General features: G+C 41.3%; 1 long non-coding RNA gene across 1 annotated transcript; it reads right to left on the bottom strand.

Moving 5' to 3' along the window:
• Positions 1-1,711: 1,711 nt before the first annotated feature.
• LOC145721866 (uncharacterized) lies at positions 1,712-11,916 on the bottom strand. The gene is made up of 3 exons (XR_014145838.1): positions 9,820-11,916; positions 8,491-8,573; positions 1,712-3,014 (listed from the first exon to the last, which is right to left on the bottom strand). It is a non-coding gene; the product is annotated as an uncharacterized LOC145721866 (long non-coding RNA).
• Positions 11,917-19,433: the final 7,517 nt, after the last annotated feature.

Below are 19,433 nucleotides of genomic sequence, written 5' to 3'. Positions count from 1 at the left end.
GCTCAATCTGACAGCAGCCTTGTGTATGTTTGAATTCACTTGAGGGTGTTTACAAGACTCAGTTTCATATTTTATGGTCACATTATATATATATGAATGTATTTGAGTAATGAATCCAGTATAATATCAATTTAGTAATAGAAAAATTAATGTTTTAGACAATAATGTTAACGACAAGAAGAAAAATGAAATTAAGTCAGCATTTCTGATTTAGAGATAATTTTACTCTAGAGCCATGTCTTTCTCTTTTGTACCTCATATATAATTCTTCACCTTTAGGGATATTCCAGATGGGTAAGAGTAATGCAATGTTACTTGGAGCAGAAAATTTATGAACTTCTCTTGGTAGCTTGATATATGACTAGCAGGTCTTTTATTTTTTTATAGCACAGGGGGGAAAATGAACATACTTGAAACTTCTTTAATAGGACTTCATTTTTATTTTTGTTACTAGATTCAAAAATTTCAAAGGGATATTCTATAGTTCTGAATCCTAATTGAAAGCTTCACATTTCGTGCTTGTTCCTCTTAGATTCAGTTTTGGGAACCAATGTTGGTTCCCCAGTGACATGGCAGAGAAGAAAGACCTGAGCTAGGAGTTTACAGACTTGGGCAAAGTCCTTTGCTACGTTCGTTATTACTAGATATGTGATTGTTTTGGACACGATAGCCTGCCTTTCTTGGTCTTCATAATCGCATTGTTAAAATGAATGGAATGAACAAGATGTCTGCAAATTCCACTTCAGGTTCTCACCTTCAGTGACTTGGTTTCTCTAAAGTCACAAATCGGGTATTTTGTGGTTTTGATAGCACAGATACCCTAAGACACTGACTTACTTGGCATCTGGCATTAAAGAAAAGAGCCAGCTCAGCAAATCCATTTTGTCTTCCCTCAAAGTTTGAGCTGGTGTAGGGAATGACCTACCCAAGCACTAACACAATCATCATTCTTATGGTGAGGCAACATAACAACTAGCTTGCCTCTTTCTTGGTTTGCATACCCAGAAATTATCGTCATTACATGCTTCATGTATTGCTTAATTGATGGACTGTAGTATTTTTGGAGTGGTGAATTTTGCAATACTCCCTTTCTTTTGATGGTTTTAAACCATAGAGTCATTATGGAAAATCAGCTCTCTTCCGTATGTATACATAATTAGCATTGAATTCTCATGCAGATCAATCTGATTATAACTATTCGACATTGAACTAGAGCAATTCAGATCAAAGAGCAGTTCATCATATTCATGGTCATGAAATTGTAAACCATTTACATTTTTTGTTAGGTTACAAAAATATTGTATATAAAACCCGTTTAGAAATCCCTCAGTTCCTAACTTGGCATCCAGAGCTCTTTTCACTGTATCACAAAACTACAAAAATAAAGCAAAATATTTGCTGAGAGTAACTCAATATAACTCCTCAGATTACCAGAAAATCTTTGCAAATTCAGACACCATGGCACATAAATTGAACTGTTCCTACTCCTGGTTTAAAATGTGTTTCAGGGACTGAACACTGAAGTGGATAAATTGCATATCAATGCTCGGCTTCCAGCAAGCGACTTGAGTGATTTAATGGTAAGTTTAGCTTTGCACACCTCCTATTGAATATTTTAGAAACTCAGCACATTTAGAGGAAGGGCAGTATTGCTTGATAATAGGGAGTCATAACTGACAATGTGCACTGCAGTTGAAGTTTAGGAATATTGGTGTGTGTGTGTGTGTGTGTGTGTGTGTTTAGGGGAACTGACCTTGGGATAGAAAGCTCATGGCAAAAAGATGATCTTCAGTAAGATAATCCACACTTTAAAAGTACAAGTTCTACATGAAGACAGATTTATGATCCTAGCAGGTACTCAGGGAAAGCTTGAACTGAAGCTGTTCATGGCTGGGCAAGCCTGGGGAAATGAGAATACACTTTGGCATTTCTTAAAAGAAAGTGTCAAAAGCCTTCAAATATAGTTGTTTTTGGAAGGTTTTTCAAACGTTAGAGGTTTAGGGTTAAGAAGTTCTTTTAATATTTTAGAGTTATAAATGGACTAAACTCCTCGAAATAAGAGTATATTTAATTTATCTTTTGATTTCAGTAAGGAACATCTCTATATATCTATTTATATTTATTATCCTCGCATCTTCCAAAGATGGCCATGAGTAGATTTAGGGTAAAGACAAGGAAGAGAGACAGAGAAGGGAAATGGAACAGGAATGGGAGGAGGAGGAGGAGGAAGGAACATTAAGCAAGAACTTGGCCAATCTGTACAAACTCTTTTTGTCTTGAGTGAGTTTCTTTTATACTTCTCTATGTGATGTTACTATTAAAAATGATATTACGACGAGCTCTGACTATTCTTGTTTCTGTATAAATCAGCAGATAAATCTCTTCCCCCCCCACCCCATTGATTTTCCTAACTAGGAAAGGAAATCCCTGTCTGATTGATAGCAATCTCTTGTTGCAAATTTTCCTCCATATCTCAGATGGGATCCTCTTGGCACTTCCAGCAGAGCTGCAAGGCAAGCTGGCTTCCATATTGTTGAAGTTGGTGAATATAAAAGTTAGCCCACTGGCTTTACTGGTTGAGAATTCCACTTCCTCATGATGGCATTTATGCCTTCCTGAAGCTTTGCACCTGGAAAACACTGATGGACGACTCACCCAAATGGGAATGACCATTTTTTCATGAGGCGTATAGCTCTAAATTTGAGTCAAATGATATATAATTTTTGTGAAGGAAAGTGTATCGGTCATCTTTCCCTGGGTTAAGCCACAATAACAAACGACCCTCAAATTTCAGTTCCTTACAAGAATAAAAACGAATTATTTTTTATAGCTCGTGTTCCATATTGGTTGAGGTAAACTCTGGCTCCATCCCTCATCCTCTTCACTTTGGGATCCACGTTGATAGAAGATTCCCATCTGAGAACATGATGAGCCTTGGGTCAGAGGGAAAAGGTGGTGGAACCTCACGATGACTCTCAAAGCATCTGCACCTGTCACTTCCACTGCCATGTCACCTGCCAGAGGCAACCACATGGCCGAATCAGAGAGGAACGTACAATCATCCCGTATGCAGACATAGTGAATATTTTGAAGAATAATAAAATCTATCAGAAAGAGTGTGAGGCAAAACTGTTTAGAGTCTTGGTCTCTGCTGGGGGACTAAAATGCCAGTCCGATCCTTGTCTTCCCAGCCTTTCTCATAATTCATAGCTGTATCCTTATGACAATAAAACAGAAAAGCTGAGGAGCAAGACTTGCGGGGAAAATCTTTTGTTGGCACTCAGGGTGCCAAATACACTTCAAAAAAGAAGTGTCATTAGAGACCTTTCAACAATTAGCAAAGGACTCGGTGCTCCAGGAGGCTTTCCTAAATTAGCCCAGAAGTCTCCTACTCACCAGTTTTTTAAAAGAGAGCCCCCTTCTGGGCGCCTGGGTGGCTCAGTTGGTTAAGCGACTGCCTTCGGCTCAGGTCATGATCCTGGAGTCCCGGGATCGAGTCCCGCATTGGGCTCCCTGCTCTGCAGGGAGTCTGCTCCTCCCTCTGACCCTCCTCCCTCTCATGTGCTCTCTGTCTCTCTCATTCTCTCTGTCTCAAATAAATAAATAAAATCTTTAAAAAAAATAAATAATAAAAAAAAGAGAGCCCCCTTCCACTGTCCTTACCCCATCAGTGAGCCGTTCTCTTTGTGGCAATTTAAAATAATGATGAAAACATGTTTTGCTGCTTGTTTCTCCTATTGGATTAGAAGTTATCTAAGAGTAGAGGTTGCTACACAGCACAGTAAAAGTCATTGCTTAAATGTAAAGTTCCTCAAAATCATAGCAAATCTTAACTTGGCTATTCTGTTCATTTCTCAGAATGAGAAAATAATTTAGTTTCAAGATCCTTTACCACTTAATTTTTTCTTTTTCAAACTACAGAGCAAAGCATAGGCACTATCCATTCATTCATTCATTCATCCATCCATCTATCCATCCAACAAATATTAAATGCCTATTACAGTCCATGCACTAAGTCAGATACTGAGTTGTCATACCAGATGCTCACAGTTTCTGCCCTCGTGAATTTTACCTGTTAGTGGAGTGACACAGACAAATCAAATAACCACACACACATTGTTATAAACTGTGATAAACATTAGGGGAAAAACTTAAAGCATACTTTAAGAACATATAGAGGACTGACTGACTTGGTGTCTTTGTGAAGTCTTCTCTGAGAAAGTGACAGTTGAGCTGACATCTGGAGGAAAAGTGACAGTTAACTACATAAAAAATGAAGACAAAACAATTCAAAGAAGCTGCAAAGGCATGTGCAAAGGCCCTGAGGTAGGAGAAAGGAAAGAAAAGCCAGTTATGAGAGAGTACAAAAAGCAAAGCAGCTCACAATGTGAGAAGCAGGTGGGGCCAGTTTACTCAGGGACTTTCATTCATTTTAAAGGTTTAGGTCTTTATTCACTGAAAGGTTTTTAGAAGGGACATGCCAAAATTCAAGTTTTTAGGTGTCACTCTGGTTGGCATGTGAAGTGGGTTGGAGAGTGGCAGATGGATGGCAAGATATCAACATAAAATCTTTTGCAGTAACAGAGATAGGAATTTCTGCTCAGTGCAAAACTAGTCCCTCAAAGCTGGATAACACACTATTGATATTCTGGATTCTTAGTTCTAACAATTTTTTAAAAAAATTAGACCCCAGTTTGCAGGAAAAAAATCTAATTTAGGTTAGCTCATGGTTCATGACTTACAACACTATTCAAAATATATCTCTGAGCTAAATAATCTCCACAATACCACAAGTGTAGGCTTATGACCCTCTAGGATCTCAGTGGATGGCCTTCAGGGAATCCATGGAGCTTCTGAAATGCCATGAAAATTATGTGTGCTTATTCTTATATGTTTTTCTAGGGAGAGGGTCTATCAATTTTATCAAATTCATGACCCCAAAGTGATGAAGAAATACTGGTTTACCTTACCACTGGACCAACTCATAGTTACTCTAGCACCTCCATGCAGTCCTGGGAAATATGTCTTGGACTGGTGGAAAAGGTTAGCTGACCGCCAAAAGTTTGAGCTCCTCTTCCCCAGTGCTAAGGGGGTGCTGGGAAGTGGTTGCCCAGTCAGAGACTTTTTATGCCTTTTTACATGGCACCTGTGTGTGAAGTTGGGTATGTATCTGATAGGCCTTTCCCATAATTTTTCCACCTCCTCTAGTGACCTTGGAGGTCATGTTTTGAACCTGACAGCACCACAAGAGGGAAGAATCCTCAATTGCTGAGTCACGGAGTCAGCCAGGAGAGCGGTCCAACTATGAACACCTGCATCGGATTTTAGTGATTAAGAAATTAATTTTTATTATCTTGTGCAATGGAGATTTATGGTTATTTGTTACAGCAGTTAATCCACCTGGCATAGAAAAAAAATAACATCTCATACAGGAAGATACAGTAATATGGGTGTGTTGGCTGGAAAAAAGTCCTCTTTGGATTTCTTCCTGGAATAAAGAAACAGCACCGTCTTGCCGGCCATAGTTTCTTCATGTCATTTTGCAATGTGTAAATTACTCTGAATTCCAATTTCTCATAACTCAGGTCTTGGTTGGATGGGTAGCTACTGTAAATGGCTTTTAGCCATATGAGAACAATTTTAATAAAGTAAAAGAGAAACGTGTTTAGGGGGTAGAGATATCCATTCATTCATTCATTTAACAAATATTTGTTTGAGTTTCTTTAATGTATTTTAAAATGCACCTGAGATTTGCTTTGATCAGGTATGGTAAGATAAAAGCCACAGAGGTAACTCTTTTTGAAAAAAGCTTTTTGTTTACAATTCACAAGAAGATGAGACATGTTAAGCCATGCAAAGCGACACGGAGCAGCACCAGGGTTGGTCAGGAGGCAGGAGTGAGGAGAAAGCATGAGCAACAGTGTTTATGTTGGTTTTCTCAGGAAGAAATGGGCAAGGCAGGGTAAGCACCTACGCAGGTTTAGGATTAAATAGTTTGAATAATTTTGACAGGCTAGAAGGCTCGTCTCTAGTTGTCTAGTGATTGGCCTTGGGATGATTAAGGGCACAGGATAGAGTCCCAGACCACAGTGCCTGATAGAAGGAGGTGGATGAGAGTATGGATTCCGGACGGGTTGGCTTGCATATGAAAACTGTGCTTGCAGGCAAATTGTTTAGTATCTCTAGGAATTAGCGAATCCTGGGAGGAGTCCTTCCCGGATGTCAAACCACCGTAAAATATAGGAAATAAAAAAAATGATTAATGTATAAAGTACCAGACATAGTTTAAAAAATAAGGCACCAGGGTCTATGTGACTAAAATTGACTACATAATTACAAAGACACAGACTTACTAACATTTAATAGACATAATTAGTGTCTTATTATACCATGGAAGTTATTTTTTTTTTTAAGATTTTATTTATTGATTTGACAGAGAGAGACACAGCGAGAGAGGGAACACAAGCAGGGGGAGTGGGAGAAGGAGAAGCAGGCTTCCTGCTGAGCAGGGAGCCCGACTCGGGGCTCGATCCCAGGACCCTGGGATCCTGACCTGAGCCAAAGGCAGACACTTAATGACTGAGCCACCCAGGCGCCCCACCATGGAAGTCATTTTGATCACTGAACATTTTTACCAGAATTATTCACTTATATATATACGTCGAGTTGTTCAAGATTAGAATAAAGTCATGCGTATTTCAAATTACTAAAAGGAGGTCCATGATTGGGGAGGGTATGTACTATGGTTAGCGCTGTGAATTGTGTAAGACTGATGAATCACAGACCTGTACCCCTGAAACAAATAATACATTATATGTTAATAAAAAAAAATTAAAAATAAATAAATAAAAGGAGGTCCATGAAAAATTGTCTAAGTACTTTAGGGTTTAAATTAGACTTTATATTGAAACAGGAACCTGGAGTTCAGAGTTTACCTTAGTTCTGGAAGGTAAATACAATTCCCCCTTAAGAAATACCTCAAGTTCCCACACAAGAACCCCCCCACCCTCTCCCCAAGAACAGCCTTCTAGAATATAGTCCCATACCTAAAACTTATCAGGGGTTCCCCATTGCTTATTGCCAACATTTTCAAACGTCAATCATTTATAGACCACCTTCTCAACTTTTGCTATATTTTTATAACACCCTTTTTAAGGTATTTTCTTAATTGTTTTCTACAGATCAACTCACCATGCTACTATCTATGTTCGCCTCCTCTTAAGCAGTTTTTATAGCTGTATAAAGTGCTCATGTATTTCTGAGTTGCACGCAATAAACATAGAGCTACTAAAAATCTTTAAAACACCGTTTGTGAACCACGTAACAACACACTGGTAATGGTCAGCGGTGGCATTGCTACCCCGGGGAGGTGAGGGGGGGATATCCCAGCTGGGAGGACAGTTCAGTCCACTGAGCATGCTCTGCAAGGCTCCTCGTCGTAGAGCCCCTGACTCTGCCTTTTCTACCATCCTTTTCACTTGTCTGGGCATCGGTCATGAGGACTGACCTTAATTTCCTGACAAGTTGTACTTTTCGTTTCCACCCTGCCTGAGCAGGGTCTATGCCTTTAACACTGCCCTCCCCCACCGCAGACAGGTCTTTAGGCTGCCTCTAAGAATCCCCTACAGCTCTGTGCAAAGGCTTCTTTGCAGCCTCAACCTCCTACTCACGGCCTCAACCCTTTGCTGCCTCCAGCTTCGCTATCGCTGGGTCTGTCTTTTCTGCTCCGTCCCTTTAGGATGCCGTGCGGGTGTGATTTTCCACTAGGTTTAATTCTACCTCTATCCCTGAATGCTGCCTTTGGGGGCTCCTTGCTTTCAAACTCTGAACCCCATGAGCCAGTTCTGTCCCATTCCATTCAGTTTTTCATCCTAGGTTCTTAGAACGCCAATCAGAATTAAGCTATCACAGACTTGTCCAGTTACCCAAGGGGGAAAACAAGGCTTTTTCCATGGCTCTTCCCTTCGCCTGTCATGCTCTTCCTCTCCTCGGTCTCCTGGTATGCTCCCACTTAGCTCACAAAACTCAGTTCCAGTATCACCACTCCCTAAATGTCTTCCATGCCCTTCCTAGGCAGCATTATTTTTTTCCGGTTGGGCTGTGGCATAGAACTCTCTGTAATTGCTGGGATAGTCGGTCTGGATACCTGTCTCTCCTATTTATTTGAGGATATACAAGGCAGGGGATATATTTTAGTTATCTTTAATTCCCCAGCACTTAACACAGTGCTTCGCAGGATATTTATCGAAGGCATGAATAAATTAATAAACTGGAAATATATGAATTAATATGTACTTTGGAATAGAATTTTGAAATTTAGTTCCTGGATAGGCAATCAGAATGGGAAGAGAAGTGTTCTTACAATAAAATAATGTCAGAAATACTTGTCATTGAGCTTCCCCCCATCCCCCACTCCGACCCTCTGAGCCCCCACCCCACCCCCACTCCTGAGCACAGGAGACCCATGGGACAGTGAGAACTTTTACTTACATGTCGGAGCAGGAAGTGGCCTCTGACCCAGGGGTGAAATGTCACGTTCACGCCCAATCCCCAGAGATCCACTAAACTAAGTCCTGTAAAGAATTTTGTTAAGACTAAATACTAGGAAAAACACTGAATATTTACACAGTACATTTTTCCCCCGTTTAAGCTGAAGAAAAAAAAAGTAAAAAGGGGGGAAAGCCAAAATTAAATAAGCCAGCTGGTTTAACTTCTCTTTTTACATATTTTCCATTGCAATCCTCTCTTAGTCATAAAGTCTTTCTCAACCACTTTACTGCTTTTCATTTGGCTGAAAATTTTCAGGTTTTTTCTACATTAAAAAAAATACAGAATGAAAGGTTGAATGGATTTGACTTTATTCTCTCTTTCCCTTCTCTTCCTCCCCCTTCTACTGAGACACACACACACGCACACACACGCAGAGTCCAACTGTGTTTAGTTAAAACCGGTTTCTGATAACAGCTACCCAGAAACAGGATCTCTGCTCTTTTTGAGAAATAAAGCCCATCATTCCTGAGGTGCAAAAACTATTCGATGTTACTCCTCACTGCCCCGCATGCCTGTGCCCCACTCCATCCCCGAGTCTGCGCTCAGGCCCAGCTTCGGAAGAACAGCTGCTGAGCAACAATTGTTCCTAACCGAGCCAGTCAATAGACAAGGCCTAATTTTCCTGACCTTTTCCACCTCTGCTCCATCCTCCGAATAGTGTTTTGATTTTGGGCTGTGAGGGGGAAGGGGAGGAGGATAAGGGGAGGCTCCTTTTTCACTTTGTCTTTCTCTGTCCTCAAAAATAAAAGAGAGAAGTGTTCATTGGGAAATTTTGCTTAGTAATTTTGTTCCCAGTCTTAAAAAACAACCAAAAAAAAAAAAAAAAAGGTTACATGGTGCGTGTGTGTGTGCGCGTGCGTGTATGTGTGGATGGGTTTAGCAATTCCATTCGAAGAGGCTGGGTGATTTGCTCAGTGGAGGAGACTGAGGTAGGTCACTCCACCTGGACAAGCTGGCCAACGAGGGGGACTTTGGACCCTGCTAGCAGTTCAGCATTTCCAAGTAGGGAAAAATAATGTTAATTCTTCCAAAGAATCAAGTAGGCATCCGTATGCTCTGTTCAGCTCTCAGACAAGGACCACCCAATAATGCCTTTTGCCGTGTGATAATGAGGCATTTCTTTCAACATAGAAGAATGCTCCCAACTCTCTCCCTCTCTCTCTTTTTAAAGATTTTATTTATTTGAGAGAGAGAGAGAGACAGGCAGAGCCAGAGAGAGCACAAGCAGGGAGGAGAGGGAGAAGCAGGCTCCCGCTGGTCTCTTCTTACCAGGTTGGGGACACTTTATCTTTATGGAGCTCAAATGAAACCTTGGCTTGGTGGCTGCGAACCTGATTCTGGAGACACCAGTCACCCCAATCATTGCCATCCAAGCTTCCAACAGAGCAGCCTGACGCGGAGGATCCTTTTTTGTTTTTTCCTTGAAAAAGTCAGCGAGTGAGAAGTAAATCAAAGCTTTGAGCTTTGCCTGGGAGGCGGCCCATGTGTGTGAAGCTCAAAGGAATTGCTTCTCTCCCTCTCCCCCTTACTAACAAAAGACCCACTAATCCTGATTCTCTTACACAAAAGCAAAGTGTAAAACCAGCCTAGGGACTGGAAATAAAATGAATAAATGAATGCTGTGGGAGCAGCTGGCTCGTGAACGCCCCCCCAAAGCCCTCGCTGCAACCTCACCCTGAAACCCAATCACCCGGTCTCCGTGGGGGCTGAGGAGGGATTTAGTTTTGCTAAACTAAAGGCAGCGAAGTATATTTAAACAAATAAACGCAATTTTGGCAGAGTAGAGGCATCTTTAGCCAGTAAACGCTTTATGCACCCGCTATCAGCCCTCTGTACCCCTGCCATCCTCCGCCAGCTCCTCTCCGCCCCGGCCCCCGCCGGGGGAGTAAAAGCTGCCCCGAGACGTGAGCGCCCACAAACCTGTGAAATCAGAAACGAATAGGCTGTGCCCCCACTGGACAACCAAATCTTACTTTCCCTTCTGATGAGCCACTGCCCGAGCAAGCCTCGGGATTTTTATTTGCATTTTCTGAAGTCTCGAATGTTGCCTAATAGCCAGAAAGGTTTGCCCTTCAGCACCATTTTCTGAACTCTGCCTCTTGTTGGCTTCACCTTTTCTCAAAGCAAACCCAGTCCAGACTTTCTGGGAAATCGAAGTGCCAGATCTTCAAGGCAGGGTAGAGAAAGAGTTGTATTTGGAGGAGCTACCTCGGCTTTCCCCAGCTGCCTTGGTGTCAGTGTGGGCTGATTCTGCGGGGCCCGGGCTGAGCAGGGGTGAGGAACGCGGCCAGCTGGTCTCGGCCACAGCCCCCGCTGGGAGTTCGCAGCTGCTGGGGGGTGGGGGTGCTCGGGGGAGACTGATTGGGAATGAGTACGCTTTAGTTAATTCCAACAGCTCGTGAAGTCACATGCCACTCTCACCCAAGGGTCCAGATTCTCCCTCGGAGGGAGAAGTGAGAAGGATCTGCTGAAAGCAGGAAATGCGAATCATGGAAGAGGAAGACCATTCACGTGGGATTCGGGCTGCCATCAGGGAAAATACCAGAGAAAGAACCCCTTCTTTTTCCGAGGGCTACTCCCAGCTCCCCGTGGCTCCCAGCCTCCCTTAATTGAGGTCTGAATGGCAGGGTTTCCCGAGGCTGCTGAGTGTGATCACACTTAATTTCAGGCAGCAAAGTCCATTTCAGCCCATCTTTTCACACTGACGGGGTGCATCTGAACAATAGCTGCATTGAGGCTGGTTTTTGAGTGACTCGCCCGGACGCTATGAATGCTACTTGCTCAAAAGCGAATGTGTTTCATAGCTCAGGAACAACCTTTTGCGGACCCCAGAATCACCTCAGGAATCCTGTCAAGTGCAGCTCTGTGAATAAGCTGGTCTGGAAGGATGATTGTCTCCCCGTTCTCCCTCTCAAGTCTAACTCACTCTCTCTCCACTGGAAAGTTTTACCTCAGCCCAGCATAAACCCTGTCAAAATCCCTGGCTTATTTTCAATTCCCTGAGACCTAGGCTTCAGAGCCTAACTTGATTTTCTTTGTCTTCCTGGCATCTGACTAACCCTTCTCTGTGTTTCACTGCATTTGTTTTCTCCTCCAGTTCTCTGCATCTGAAGGATTTCCCAAGGTTTGGTTTCTGGTTATCACAGGATGCTTGTGCCCAGTGAAGCCTGACACTCCAGGGACCCAAGACGGTAGAGCTGTCCCAAGTTTCATGTCAAGACAGAGATGGAACAACTTCCAGAAGAAAACAGGAGGCTATCTTCTCTCAAGCCTCCTTAGGGGCTTCCTAGCCAACTTCTTAAATCTCATTGCTTAGATTTGTTTCCCGTGGCCTAACGGAGATGGGAATGACCATCATTGGCTTAGACTAATTAGGACCCACCTTCTGGATCTGAGAACAACTTCAAGTGAAGCTCATGGCTGAGGGGAGGTAGGGTGATAACTGAACTAAGAGAAAATTTCACAAAGAAGGTCAAGGTGGGGAACAGAAGTTGAAAACCCGTGGGGCACCTGGGTGGTTCAGTTGGTTAAGTGACTGCCTTCGGCTCAGTTGGGATTGAGTCCAGCATCAGGCTCCCAGCTTGGTGGGGAGCCTGCTTCTCCCTCTGACCCTCTCCCCTCTCACGCTGTTTCTTTCTCTCTCTCTCAAATAAATAAATAAAATCTTAAAAAAAAAAAAAAAAGAAGTTGAAAACCCACTGAAAGCAGTCTACTACACTGCTTGTCTTCATCTCTCCTTGGGAACTCATTGACTCTCAAAGTTTTAATTGCCTCTATGCAGACTTCCCTATTTCTGTTTAGGTAGGACCATTCTCTTTACCATTAGGCTTCTTATTTATTACCTCCCTTCCCCAGGCTATGCTAACTTAGTCTCTAAAATCCTGTTGATTCTTCTTTGGGGGGGATCGTTCTCATCCCTTTCCTTCTTTCCATGTACCTAAACAAGCTCTTCTAAACAGGTACCTCTTCTTTCAGTGTTTTCACATTTACACAGACTTCAAACAAACCTTCCAAAACAACACTTCCATCATATCATCCCTTTACTAAGAAAGTCTTTATCTTTATTATCTAAGATTTAATAAAAGCTGCTCAGGCTAATGTTCAAAGTGACCTTCCTCAATCTGATTCCAACCTACCTTTTCAGATATTTCTCCTATTACTTCCATATATGAACACTTAACCACTCATAAAATTCCACAAACACATCTTGTATTTAGAGATGAAGTTAGTTTGATTTCACAGTTTGCCCCTTGCTAGCCACAAGTGTTTAGACACATTACCTTGCTTTTAGGAGGCTTGGATTTTTTATCTGTAAAATAATTTTTAAGTGAGGCATAAATAATAAGAATATTCCTACACTGTTTATTACTTAGGCCTATTTAATAGGAAGGATTATCTCTGTACTTATCAAGTATTGGTCAGTGTGTTATTATCTATTGCTGCATAACAAATTACCACAAAAACTTAATGGCTGAAATAATATTTATCTTACAGTTTCTGTAAATCAAGGACCTGGAGGTGATTGGGACTCAAGGTTTCACTTAAATTATTGGCTGGGACTGAGGTCTCATCCAAAGGCTCAACTGGGGTGGGGGGATCCACTTCCAAGCTCATTCATGTGGTGTTGGCAGGTCTAGATCCCTCATGACATGAGACTCTACACAGGGCTGCCTCATAACGTAACAGTGGTGTTCTCCAAGGTCACTGACCCAAGAGAGAGCATGAGAGAGGACACTCAAAATGAAAGCCACAATTTTTTTATAACCTATTCATTAGAAGTGAACCAGTAAGTTCAGCCCATAGTAGAAGGCAGGAGATTATACAAGGACATGAATACCAGTAAACAAGAATCATCAGGGGCCATCTTGGAAGGTACCTACCACAGTCAAAGACTCTTGGTTGACAGGGAGTGAACTCAAATTACTTTAAAAAATAGGACATTTATTGGAAGAATACTGAAGTATCTCACAGAGTTGAAAAAAGAAATGCAGAAACAAAGGGTCCCAGGGACTGCATATAGTACATAGTTAATTTTCTCTTGAACATTTTCTTCACATTACTTCTAGAACGTCACAGCCCCCTTGACTTTTCTCCTACTCACCTAGATGGTTCTTCTCAGACTTCTTTGCTCATTTTCCTTTTTCCTGATTTTTAAATGTTGAAGGACTTCAGGGATTAGGCTTCACCAAATTACTTCTTTTTTTTAAAGGTATATTTATTTATTTGAGAAAGAGAGAGAGAGAATAGAGTATGGGAGCAGAAGAGAGGGAGAGAGAAACTCAAGCAGACTCCTCACTGAGTGCACAGAGCCTGAATTGGGGCTCAATCCCACAACCCATGATCACAACCTGAGCTGAAACCAAGAGTCAGATGCTCAACTGTGCCACTTAGGTGCCCCCCAAATTACTTCTATTCTCCATCTAAACCTACTCCGTAGGAAATGTCTTATAACCTCATGTTTTAAATGGCATTTATATATGAAATAATTCCTTTATTAAATGGCTACTATAACAAATTCAGAAATATGCTCTGATTAAGCATGATGGACAGTTATTTATAACTGACAGAAGGTCCAAACTGGAATTTCTTTCTTTCTTTCTTTCTTTCTTTCTTTCTTTCTTTCTTTCTTTCTTTCTTTCTTTCTTTCTCTCTCTCTTTCTTTCTTTCTTTTTCTTTCTTTTCTTTCTTTCTCTCTCTTTCTTTCTTTCTTCTTCCTTTTTTTTTTTTTAAGATTTTATTTATTTGAGAGAGAACAAGAGAGCACAAGCAGGGGGAGTGGCAGAGGGAGAGGTAGAAGCAGGTTCCCCGCTGAGCAGGGAGCTTGATGTGGGGCTCCATCCCAGGACCCTAGGATCATGATCTGAGCCAAAGGCAGACACTTAACTGACTGAGTTGCCCAGGAGCCCCTCAAACTGGATTTCTTGATCAGTTGACAACACTCCACAGGGAAGGCTCCTTCCCTTTTGTGGTTCTGCTGTCTTCAAAGTATAGCTTCCAAGGTTGTCATATTTGTTTGTAACAAGCCAAGAAAAGGTGAAAGTATGAATGATTAGGCACAAGAAGTTTTTATGGCTTAAGCTTGCCATGGCATCCATCATGTTCGTTCATATGCACTGCCTAGAAGTCAGTTGTATGATTAAATTAGATTGTAAAGGTGGTTGGAAATTTTAGTCCAGATATGATCCCAGCAAGAAAAACCAATAAATTTGGGAATTACTCTCTAATCACACCCATAAATTTTTACCTTTTACCTCTTGCCCCAGCCTTTCTCTCTCCTTTCAAGTCCTGACTTACTTATCCACTGACCTGTCATCTGCCCAGGTAACATCCCATAAGCAATGTGATGAGAAAGGACAAGCAATCTCTCTTTTGGAGTTTCAGTCTCAAATATCCCAGGGAAGATTCTTACTGGCCCTGATTGGATCACCTGACCTCCTACTTGGATCTATCACCATGGCCAGAAAAATGGAATGTACTGATTGGCCTTGCCCACTCTGTGACCAAGAAGACTGAAACTCACCACAGAATCAGAGATGGCCACTGGAAGAATTTCTGTAAATTGGGCGGAAGCCACAATTTGTGCCTTTTTCATGAGTTCTGATGCTGATGTAAAGCACAGAAGTTGAGGTAAATACTGCTGAAGCCGGACTTTAACTCATCAAGATCATAGGGCTTGTGTGATACCATATAGCAAACACTGTGACATTAATTCTATTCATTCATTCATTCATTCATTCACTCATTCATTTCAGTGTTTATTAAGGCCCTGATACATACAAGGCCCTGTCTGAGATGGGTTGGAGTACTATTATTTGTGGGGAACATGGTAGGCACTCAGAAACTACAACTGAATCACTGTCATATTGCTGTGAATCAGAGATTCTTTTTCTCTGGGCAAGAAATTGTCTAGCTTGATTTCACCTTAGCTCCATGACTCAGTCTAATTTGTGTCATCACTGGAATCACTCTTTTAGGGGTTTCTGCTGGTTATTCTTAGATTCCACTATTAGGAAGATAAACTAAGATTCTTGTTAATATGGGAATTAAAATAAAATCATGTAGTGTTTACTGGCTCTTTATCAATGAAGATTGCTGAGAATAATCTTATTTCCAGCCTACTTCCTCTAAAAGAGTGATGAATAAGCTGCACTTATTTATAATTGTTTGAAGCAGTATCTACTATATCTCAACATTGCCAACACCCCCAGAGGAGGTAATCTAGGAGGTGGATGGATTAGGGGTCTGGATCTCAAATTGATTGCAAATTGATCCACCCTTCCCTATTTCCCTTTCAGCTGCAGGCATGAACTAATTAGATAAAGCATTCATGTTCTCCTTTCCAATGATATCTTAAGGATGTGGTTCTCATCTCCTTACACTGTTAGTGGGAACACAAGCTGGTGCAGCCACTCTGGAAAACAGTATGGAGGTTCCTCAAAAAGTTGAAAATAGAGCTACCCTATGACCCAGCAATTGCACTACTGGATATTTACCCCAAAGATACAAATGTAGTGATCCGAAGGGGCACCTGCACCCCAATGTTTATAGCAGCAATGTCCACAATAGCTAAACTATGGGAAGAGCCCAGATGTCCACTGACAGATGAATGGATAAAGAAGATGTAGTATATATATAATGGAATATTACACAGCCATCAAAAAATGAAATCTTGCCCCTGCTCCCCACACACACCCCAGGTGACAGGATGTCAGGTAAAGTTTTAGAACCGCTGACTTTTCTGTTCCACAAAAATGACTTTTCTGATGATGAATAAAATGGGAAATTGATCTTTGCCTGGATCTACATTTCTGGTGATATTTTTCTAAGATTTACAGTGATAGTAGTCCAACTGATATCCTATTTTTAATTATGACTCTCTTCCTATATGAGGAATGAATTAAAAAAATGTGTGCGTTGAGTGTGTGTGATTTACATTTCATTTGGCTTACTCAGCTTGATAAGAATATAGGCATGGTCTTCAAACAAATTTATTCCAGTCCCAGTTGTTTTGAGTGAGAGATAAATACAAGGAATAATTTTGTTTTTTCTTCTATTTCCTCCCATAAGCACACACCTGTGGCTCCAGGAAATGCACAAATTGACTTGATAGCCTTTGCAAGGCAGAAGATGCAACCAGATTGAGATGTGCTGAGATATATACGTATATCAACTGTAATATCATCTATAGTATATGTATGCATGTGTGTGTGTGCATATATATATATGTATATATATATATATATACATATATGTATATGTAAAACCAAAGCCAAAAACAATGCCATCCTTTCTGAATAAAGAAGAAAGATACTATTATAATCCTAGGTCCTTGTAATGACTTAAATTTTCAAAATTACATTTGACTATACATAGATATTTATGTGGGGAGAGAAAAAAAGAAAGAAAAGGATATCACCCCAGATTAACTGAAAGCTGCTAAAATCTTGGCACCTGATGGGAATGGCATCATTCCTAGGAATGTTGCTTTAGAGCTGATCAAGGATCTGGATGAAGTATTTGTTTTTCACTGTCATTTCAATGCTTTTCTGTTTTCATAAAGCTAATGTTGTTGCCAGCAGAGCCTCTAAGTGAGAAGATTCTAGCACTTATTCTATTTATGGATATTTTATAACCAAGAATAGAAAGCCGGGGTGCTGATTTCTTGTAATGATACTAAATTGTTTCTAAAAAAGTGTCAGGTGCAAACCTTTAAATTCTTTATTCAAGTCACGGTTAATAAATTCAAACAATTTCTTATCTCTAGCAGCCAAGTATCAGGGGCAGAGGCTGATCCAGTGGGTTGCTGAATTACAATGTAGGTTGAATTCACAGCTTCATCAAATTTCTCAAGTAAAAGTAATAATAAAAATTTATTGCAATATTTTACATGTTTTGTAGTAAGTTTTCAAAGTATGATGTACATTTCATACTTCTATCACAGTTCAATTGAGACAAACCACATTCATATGCCTAGTAGCCACCTGTAGCTAGTGACTGCCATATTGGAGAGCACAGGTCTGGGCCATAACGCCGAGCAGGCCATTTAGTATTCTAGCAGATTTAATAACTGGTTTAAGGAGAGCTCAAAGGCTTCCCCACTTGGGTAAGTGAATGAACAGGTGACTTACACTCTCAGGGTTCCTACTCTTCCTTTTCTACCAGCTCTACCTCAACCTACTCCCCAGGATTCATCAGATACTCTCCATGACAAATTGGCTGTTGAGGAATAAGAAGATCTTGAGTCTGGTTTCCAGATGACTGTGCATACTCTGGGCTGCTGGAAGCTGGGAGTGGACCGCTGTTGCCGCAGGGGTCACCCTGAAGGACATCGGGAAAGGGAAGCTCAATGGACAGAATTGCAAGCGACACATTTGATTTCCCACCTTCCCTGAAAGGAAACATGTCACCTGAGGACTGATAACTGGTCAGATTCAATGTAGCAGCTGTGTTTTGCCTTCTCTATGAGTGAGAGATGACCTCAGGCTGGACTTAACCAATCTGCAGAAGAGTTAAAAAGAAATGCTGCATTGCTTGGGTTGGTGTTCCTTGCTTGAAGTCCGTTATTTAGGTCTTCTAAAGTCTAGTACTTTGCAGTTTTGTTGAGTTGGAAGTCACTTATTTCTCCTCCCGAGCCCTGCCCCCCCGCCCCCCCCCCGCCCCCGCCTATCTAAGTGGTTTAGATAGTAGCCTCCTTCACAGAAGATGGCCATACTGCACAGCTGGTGGACTACTCCCAAGGTGGGATATAGGTTGTTATCTTCCCACCTGAAACCTTTGTTTCAAATGGATTCAAGGAGGACTTAGAAATGACAGAACACAGAATCTAGTAGGTGAAAGGAAGTCTTGCAACTTAAAAACTATTTTTAGATAAAATATTTGACTGTGGTTACCTGCACAGAAACTTACCGACAGCAAAAAGATGGAAAATCTACTAAGTTTTTGAGAGAAATGCACAGCCAAAGAAACCCCAAGCCTATCTGAAAAATAGCTCGTGCTGTAAAAATCCCTAAATAAGTTTCTGAATTCCTAAACCTATACCACCTAGATGTAGACCGCTGAAGCTAGGTAACCCTGAGTGTTATGGACTGAAGGTTTGTGTCCCTTCAAAATTCATGTGTTGAAGCCCCAATATCCAATGTGATTGATGGTGGGCCTTTGGAAGGTGATTAGATTTAGTTGAAGTCATGAGAGTAGAGCCCCCATGATGGATCAGTGTCTTTATAAGAAGAGAAAAAGACCAGAGCTCCCTCTCTCTCCCCATCCACTTACCCCTCTCTACCTCCCACCCCTACTATGTGAGAACACAACTAAAATGTGGTCATCTCTAGGCTAGAAAGGATCCTCACCAGAAACTGACCATTTTGGCACCTCCATCTTGGACTTACCAGCCTCCAGAAATGTAAGAAGTAAATGTCTATTGTTCAAACCACCCAGTCCATGGTATTTTGTTATTGTGCCCCCAGCTAAGACACCAAAGAAAGAAATACTCCCCAGTGTCTACCTTAGCTGTGGCTATGAAAGATGATACACAAGGAAGAACTTCCTGATCAGTGTCAGGGCCATAGGGGACGATAGACAAGGGAAACACTCCTAGGGATTACAACCATGGACTGTCAGCTGGGTCAATAATTAACCTCACCATTGCCATGGTCTTATCATGGCTGTTCTTTTTCTGCCCTGAAGGATTTGATCATTGCTGGGGAACTGTGACTGCTATGTATTTCCTTTTCCTTCCTCCCAAAACAGTTTTTTTTTTTTAAATTATTATTGCAGTTACCCTATTCCTTTCATTACCATTTTATATTTGGTTTAATGGGAGGAAAAGTTTGTCGTTTAGTCTTCCAGCAACCACATCTGACTCTGATAGATAAGAAAGCACACAG

The sequence above is a fragment of the Leptonychotes weddellii genome, chromosome 5 (assembly GCF_054177405.1).
Source record: "Leptonychotes weddellii isolate Sample4059 chromosome 5, ASM5417740v2, whole genome shotgun sequence".
Classification (NCBI taxonomy): Eukaryota; Metazoa; Chordata; class Mammalia; order Carnivora; family Phocidae; genus Leptonychotes; species Leptonychotes weddellii.
This window is presented reverse-complemented; position numbering and strand designations above follow the sequence as displayed.